An 8503-nucleotide genomic window follows, 5' to 3' on the forward strand; every position below is an offset into this window, starting at 1 on the left:
TGCGTATAGCCATGGGGTGTTTGCATTCGACACATACGATGAGTCTCGAAGTTTTGGCAGGAGTACCCCCGCTTACTCTTCGGTTCACAGAATTATCCTACAGATTTCTCATCCGTTGCAAGATCATGAATCCATTGGTAATTGATAACTTCGAAAATCTACTCCAACTGACTCCTCAGTCAAGTTTTATGTCTTTATACCATGAGTACCTTACCCATGAAGTGCACCCTTCACCGGGCATCTCCAACCAAGTTTGCTTCCTATACTTTTGCAATTCCTCTGTCATTTTTGATCTGTCCATGCGACAAAAAATCCATGGAATCCCAGATCATCTACGCTCCAATGTTATTCCGTCGATATTTTCGGAAAAATATGGGAAAGTTAGATCTGATAAAATGTTCTTTACTGACGGTTCATACATAAAGGGGTCCACTGACTTCGGCATCTTCAATGAAAATTCCAGTGCCTCTTTCAAACTCAAAGATCCTTGTTCCGTGTATGTCGCTGAACTGGGTGCGATATATTACGCATTAGGGATCATTGAAACATTGCCCATCGACCACTATTTTATTTTTTCAGACAGTCTCAGCTCAATAGAGGCAATCCGCTCAATGAAGGTTGATAAACGCTCATCTTATTTCCTAACTAGAATAAGACAACTATTGAGTGTTTTGGTCGAAAAAATTATTCAAGATTACCTTAGCATGGGTTCCCTCTCATTGCTCGATTCCGGGGAATGAGAAAGCGGACTCGCTAGCTAAGGTGGGCGCTTCAGAAGGCACACTTTTTGAAAGGCAAATTGCCTATAATGAATTTTTTCACATTCCTCGTCAGGACACACTCGTTAGTTGGCAGCGCATGTGGAGTGAAGATGAGTTCGGTCGTTGGTTACACACGATTATCCCTAAGGTCTCGACGAGTGCATGGTTCAAGGGATTGAATGTAGGTCGTGATTTCATTCGCGTGATATCTCGGCTTATCTCCAATCACGACAACCTAAACGCGCATCTCTATCGCATTGGGCTCGCAGCAAACAATCTTTGTGATTGTGGCGATGGCTACCACGACATCGAGCATATTGTCTGGTCGTGTATCCGGTTCCATGCTGCTCGCTCTCAGCTCTCTAGAGCACTGAGAGCAAAAGGCAGACAATCAGATATCCCCGTCCGGGATATCTTAGGTAGCCGGGATCCTGATCTTCTGCTTCATCTATACCTGTTCCTCAGAAACGCCGTTGTCAACGTTTAATGATGTTTCCTTCGTTGTGTCCCCGTTTTATATCCCTCCTATCCGATCGATAAACTTTTACTTAGTCGCGGCAATACATACACACACTCTTTACAGATGCACGGGCCGAAGGTTGTGCAGTCCACTGATGATTCAACAAGAGCCAAAGGTTGTACCGCTCATGACAACTCTACACGAGCTGATGATTGCGCCGGCTAGTGACCATTCTATCCTGGATTCCTCGAGGCGAGAAAGACGCACCACGCTAGATATGGGGTACAGACTAGGGGGGCGTTGCTGATTAATGGTCGGCTGCATCCCAATAGGAAGTATCCCGTGTCGGGCACACGTACAGAGCATCGAAGACTGCAACATACCAATTATGAGAACACTTGTAATACTAACCTCGAGCCAACCGCGAGTAATCGGTTACATATTACTAACATAGATAATAAGAAAAACTGTCAAAATATTGAACTCCGGCCCCGTCAGGCTAACGCCATATGAGCCTTGATAAAAATATATATTTTGGAAAAAAAAATCAGTAAAAACATGTTACTTTAATATAGAGAAAATATATTTGAAATGGAAAAGGTAATTTTCTTTTATAATTTTTACTTCCCGAGTGTTTATTCAACCCAATGCGAATTTTAATTGGACTAACAACACCTAATGTACTCCCGTGGCCGAGTGGTTAGCGTCCCACATTATCACGCCGGGGGTTCGGGTTCGATTCCCGTTCTGGTCGGGAGATTTTTCACAATACACGATCGGTCATAGATATGAGATTTCACGAAGCAATCAACATTAAAGTTTCGAATTTAAATTTTATTTGCTAGAATTAATCGTATCACTCACCTTACTTGCAATATACAAATGCCCCCGACTTGCATATATATGCAATACCGATACCGAGTACCTTCGTTTATATGTCTCTGTTAGGGATCACTTTTCGGTGGGAACAAAAGTTCCACCTACTTTCATGTATTTGCAATGTCGATTTCCCCCAGACAGCTTGGTTTTGATGTCTCTGTTAGAGAATACATTTGGGTAGGAACAAAAGCTCCCCCTGCTTTCATGTATTTGCAATGCCGATTTCCCCCCAGGCAGCATGATTTTGATGTCTCTGTTAGGGACCCGCCGCATGTGTCGTTAATTTCGACCAATCAGAAGTGGATATTTCCGTTAGGATAGAGGTTGACATTTTTCAATTACTCGATAGTTAGTTTGATAACATATATTATTTTCTTCAATATAAAAAACTGTCATGGAGTGCCGAAATCGATTGACGCAAACATTTCATCAATCCATCAAGAAATGACTGAGTAATAAGCGTTTGAAATTGGACAATTTTCACGATGTGCTTGATTTTCGATTTTCAATTTGTACCCCAATATGGTCCCGAAAGACGTAATCCTACGTCATAACTATAGAGATTCAAGATACAATTTGCACACTCTTAGGTTGTTCTCTTTGCAGTCGAAACCGTTGCTTACGCACGCAATGTAGGAAGTTCTCGGTCATCACTTTTAGTCGACACGTTTCTTCCTATAACCCTTCTTTGCCACTCCAGAATACATTCAAGGCGTGTTATCTGGTATAGTAATCTCAACTAGGTACTACTAACAAAAATGACGCAAGTAATACCTATGTTGAGAAGGCAAAAGCTCCACTGGGAACGTTAGTACCATCCAAGAAGAAGGATTGCTCGTCACGTAAGGACATCTTAGGACCTTTTGCAAGAAGTGAAATGTAACGACAGGAACTGCTGCATTGAAACAAGGAGTAGTTACACTTGTGTAAATCAACATCAAATTATGCTCAATTCACGTTTTTATTGTGTAGGTCTTGCTACTAAAAACTTATGTACAGGCAAACCTTTTTTTGTGCGAGGGATAGGGACCGCATAAAAAAATCGTGCAAAACCTCACCAGTAGCTTTAAAAAACTGTGTTTGGTACACATTTTGAAAAAACACTTTTTTTATGCGGCAGATAGGGACCGCATAAAAAAAAGAGTCCCCCAAGAAAATAACTCAAATCGACGCCGTTCACTGTTCAATTTCCTTTTGTTTCCCTGCCTTGCGATGGGACAGTTTGCCTTTTGGGTTGCGCGTGGCTGTTTTGTGCTTTTAGTTGCATGTCGAAAAATGTTGCTGTTAGTAACCATGTCATGCAAAAACTTAGAAAAACTTAGAGCATTTGATGGTAGGAGGGGAATTGTTTCAGAAGTGCATAATTGAGACGCAAATATGCTTTTTTCGCAATGAAATGCATATAAACCATCGAAAAAAAAACTAAATGGATGATAATTTCGCCAAATATGCTTCTTTTCATATACCGCACAAAAAAAATCGCACAAAAAAAATTCGCGCAAAAAAACCGCACAAAAACAGGTTTTACTGTAATTGTAGTCTAGGATATCATGATATCGAGTAGTGATGAAACGGATAGTGGTCTGGCCGGATACCGGATACCAGATATCGGATATCCGGCAAGCTTCTAGGCCAGATAGCCGAATATCCGGCGGCCGAATATCCGTCTCTTTATTTGCAAATACGCAACGGGGAGAAACTGCATAAGTACAAGAAGCTAGTAAAGGAATATGTTTCAGAGACAAATAAACACTTAAAAGTAATAAACGATGAATCAATTTTCCTTTCAGAACAAATAATCTTTGATTAGGTTTTAAGTTTTCTGCAAGGAATCTTGAACAGATTTTTGACGTAGGACTACGTCTAACCGGAAGATATAGGGGGTGAAATGGAAATCTAGGCACTGAACAAGTAGGAAAAAATGCAAGATTTGGAACGCTTATAACCCGAGCATTTCTCAATAGATCGCAAAGGTTTTTGCATCAATTGATATATATCTACGCATCTATCATAACGAATAACATTTCATTTTTCTTGAGATAAATAATTGAATAATTGTGAAATATCAAGCATTGTCAAAATGCACTATGTGTCCATTTTTGATTGGTCCATTTTGTGCTCCTCAAATCGAACCGACCAAAACGGGCAACCAGAGCAGCAGCGAAATAGAATGAACCACGATTGGAAAGGAAAAAGAAAAATATGAACGAAACATTGGTCGCAGTCTCACACATGCGTAATTCTCGAGCCAGCCAGTCAGCTTAAAAATCCCCGCTCCGCTGCCGTAACGATCATTCTCATTCAAACCGTACACCACATCAGTTCGCATTACAACACATCAACAAACCAACCCAAGCAGCCATGTCTGGACATGGTAAAGGAGGAAAAGTGAAGGGAAAGGCAAAATCCCGCTCGAACCGTGTTGATATGGAGTTCCCCGCAAGGGTAGCTAGGCCGAGCGCGTTAGTACCAGTGATCGAGTTAGCTGGCAAAGCTGCTCGCGACGATAAGAAAACCCGCATTCGGAACAGAACACATTCGGTTCGGAGGACATCAAGACAACAGACAGTTGCAGCGAGTGGCGAGTGGCATACGCAATCGCAAAACGGCATCAGGTAGCAGAAGAAAAAAGTTTGTTCTTTATACAAACTGCTTTGGTGGCAAATCCAAAACAAGGCGGCATCGAGGGCGTTCGAAATGGTTTTTTTCAAAACCACGAGTACTAAGTTTTCTAAATTGGAACCATTCCATAAAACAAGGCGCTTTCCAGGGCCATTAAATCTTCCAAAAAAGAGTTTAGGAAATACAGTTCAATGCTTTCTAAAACAATATCCAAAATAATAATAAAACACAAATTGATTTTTTCATAATTTGTTTGCCAGAATATGATGAGTATGTGAATTTGGCAGTTGTTCTGAGCTTATTGATTTTCACCAATTCTTAAATTGCTTCTAGATTGAAAGTACAGTAATTTACACTTATCTCGACATTTAGCTAATTGGTCGGACCAGTAATGCGACATATTTAGTTGGACATTTTTGTAAACATAGAGTTCGGGGTCGAAATTATGACCCCACATTGAAGGTCGACACTGTACCACTGTCATCGCAAATGTTCAATTACAGGTTAAAATTACCTCCAATCCGATACTGAGTGGTGGTAATGTGACGTGCCATTTAATGTAATTTACTGTAAAATATGTCACAAGCTGGATAGGAAGAAATTTTCCAACTGTGAAAGCTGTGGCGAGTGGCAAACGCAATCGCTAAACAGAAAGGTTTAGCCGAACAAGATGGGGATATCGAATGATAACAAAACAATAAACTCTTTAGATTCAAGATAATTTTGTGATCCTGAAAAGGACCCTTTTTAGCCTGCATGTGAATCCAACGAGCGAACAAATCGTAATGAATGTATTTTTTTGCCATCGCTCCCTTTTAACGCTCATTCGTTCGTCTCGCTGGACTCGCCCCTCTGGCTGAGTCTGACGATTTGTCTCTATCCTGTGAGTGTGAACCGCTAGAGTATAAAACACGCGGACCCCAAAAAAATATCTTATTTTCTTTCAAACCGTAATCCCGTGTGGTTGTACGGCATCGGCATCGTGGACGTAACAAATGAGGACAAGTTAAGGGAAAGGCAAAGTCTCACTCGAACCGTGCAAGTCTCCAGTTCCCTGTTGGTCGCATTCACTGATTGCTCGGCAAGGGTAACTAGGCCGAACGGATTGGTGCCGGAGCACCAGTATACCTAACAGCGATTATAGAGTTTCGGCCGTCGGAGTGCTCGAGTTGGCTTGCAAAGCTGCTCACGACAATCAGAAAACCCGCATCAAGAACAGAGCAGCTTTGGTTCGGCGCTCATCAAGACAACAATTAGTTTCAGTGAGTGGCAAAGTGTTTCTCCGGCACGTCGTATTAAATGTAATTTACTGAACAACATGTCACAAGCTGGATGGGAAGAAATTTTCCAACTGTGAAAGCTGTGGCGAGTGGCAAACGCAATAGCTAAACAGTGAAAGCTGTGGCGAGTGGCAAACGCAATAGCTAAACAGGAAGGTTTGACCGAACAAGATGGGAATATCGAGTGATAACAAAAACACAACACCAAAGGTTCTATTCAGAACCATCAACATATTCATGAAGAGTAAACAGTAAACTAATCCATTTTCAAGGTAGATAGGTAGGTATTCACGTAGGAGAAGAAAATAAAACAATATATTTAAAATATATATTTAACAAAAGCTGTCCCCTTTGTATAGTCCTACGTTATTCCGGTTATGTCCCCGACATTACCCATCCGTCTTTTTTTGTGAAAAAGATTTTCTATTACAATGATGAAGTTCTTAATTTTAACATCGGTCGAGTAAGAGTAAATACTACGAGTTTAAATAAGCAAAGAACATCATTCTACTATTTTCATTCAAGATTTAAAAATCTAGAACTGTTTTCGGGGATAATAAGGGCACACACATTCACTAACTAAACGACACAACAGTGGTGCTTTATGGAGCAGTGCATTAGGCTTCTTCAGGAATTTGAAGAAATAACAAAAAATACAAGTTCTGGCCTCTCCTGTGTAAGTAATTTCGCATGTTGCTGCATAAAAAAATATTTGAACAAGAACGAGACTTCACATAGAACACCGAAGTTACCTCGCATGAGAGTAAAGATGCTCTCTAACTGACGCTGAATTGAGAAGTCACTTCAACTAGTTAGGAGAAGACCTAAATTATCTAATTGCAACCTTTTTGGGGCCGAGGTTCAAGTCAGACTATATAGGAGTTCTTGAAACGGTAACAGCCCGGTAAAAAATCTTTTTAGAGTATATGAAATCTCTAGCGATGAGCCTTCTGGGATTCTTAGAACATTAATGAGCATTTTAGTAATCAAAACTTATTTATAATTATATATGAATGATATTAATGAGCTGTTTTGTTATGATTTATATCATGTCAATGAAAAAATATTGATTTTTCCTAATATCCGGTATCCGGCCGGACAGCTGGTCACTATCCGGTATCCGGCCGGATGAAAAATATTGGCCGGATAGGCCGGATACCGGATATTTACCGGATATTTACCGGATATCCGTTTCATCTCTAATATCGAGCATGTTGTTCGGTAATGTATAAAAATGTTATTAAAGAATTTGACTGGCTGCTGATTTAGATGTTTGAAAAGATATACTCCCACATGTCAGACCATGATAGCTTAAATAGGCGCGATCCTAATATTATGTTACCCATATATGTCTTCCTTAGAAGTAATTATGTTATTATTTTCCCTGATTTTTTTTTTTTTTTTTTGAAAAAAATAACACGCTTGCGTAAAAATTGGATTCAGGATGCATAGATGTAGTAAAGTCGCATAGAAATATTGAACGAAAACTGAGAACATGTTAACTTCGAAAAATCATAACTAATAAACGAAAATAGACACCTCTCTGATATTCAGATATGTTATGTGAAAAAACCTCAGCTTTTAAGAAAAAATATTAAAAAATATGGTGTTCTTGGACTCGAGACCATGTGTAAAAAACAATGTCAACCAATAATAACAAAATCTAAATTCTATTTTCTTCCTAAGTATAATATTTTTCTAAACAATAAAAGCTCATTGGCTTTAATTAGATATGTCAATCATCTGAATCGGTCCAGTAGTTTAGAATTTATGAATTTTTGTGGTGGAAAAAGGGGTAAAAATAGATTTTTCGGACAATCGGTTAATTTTGAAAAAATCATAGCTTAAGATAAAAAAATAACGCCTCTCTGATTCTTGAATATGTCATGTAAAAAAAATCTCAGCTTTCAAGAAAAAATATAAAAAAATATAGCATCCTTGGTCCCGAGACCATGTGAACTACAAAAAATAAATACAATCAATTATTATGAGAAGAAATTCCGATTTTTTGGCAAGCGTAATATTCTTTCAAAAAAGTCTAATTTATTGCTTTAATTTGATATGTTGATCATCGGAATCGGTTCAGTACTTCAAAAGTTATGGATTTTTGAAAAAAATCATTTTTGGAAAAATTTGGTAAAAAGCTTATTTTACGGACTACCCTAAAAAAAATACTGGTTTAATGTTATGCGGTAAAGAACAAAATTACCACTTTTCACGAAAATCTGAGAACCAGTCTATCGGTTTGGCATGGAATGGCTGTATATAAATCTTATACAAATGTTCACAATACTTTTAAGTGTTATAAACCAGAAAAGGTCTGAATTCGTACCAAATAATCATCTGGTGATTGATTAAAAGTTAGCTCAAATGAGGGGCGCATTGACACCAATAGAAGGTGAACTTTATAAACCTTCAAAACATGTGAACTCGTAAAAATATCCTATGAAACCAAATGAAAAAGACAATTTTGTTCAAATATTTGGAGATATTTGAATACA

The sequence above is a fragment of the Toxorhynchites rutilus genome, chromosome 1, assembly GCF_029784135.1.
Source record: "Toxorhynchites rutilus septentrionalis strain SRP chromosome 1, ASM2978413v1, whole genome shotgun sequence".
Taxonomy (NCBI): Eukaryota; Metazoa; Arthropoda; class Insecta; order Diptera; family Culicidae; genus Toxorhynchites; species Toxorhynchites rutilus.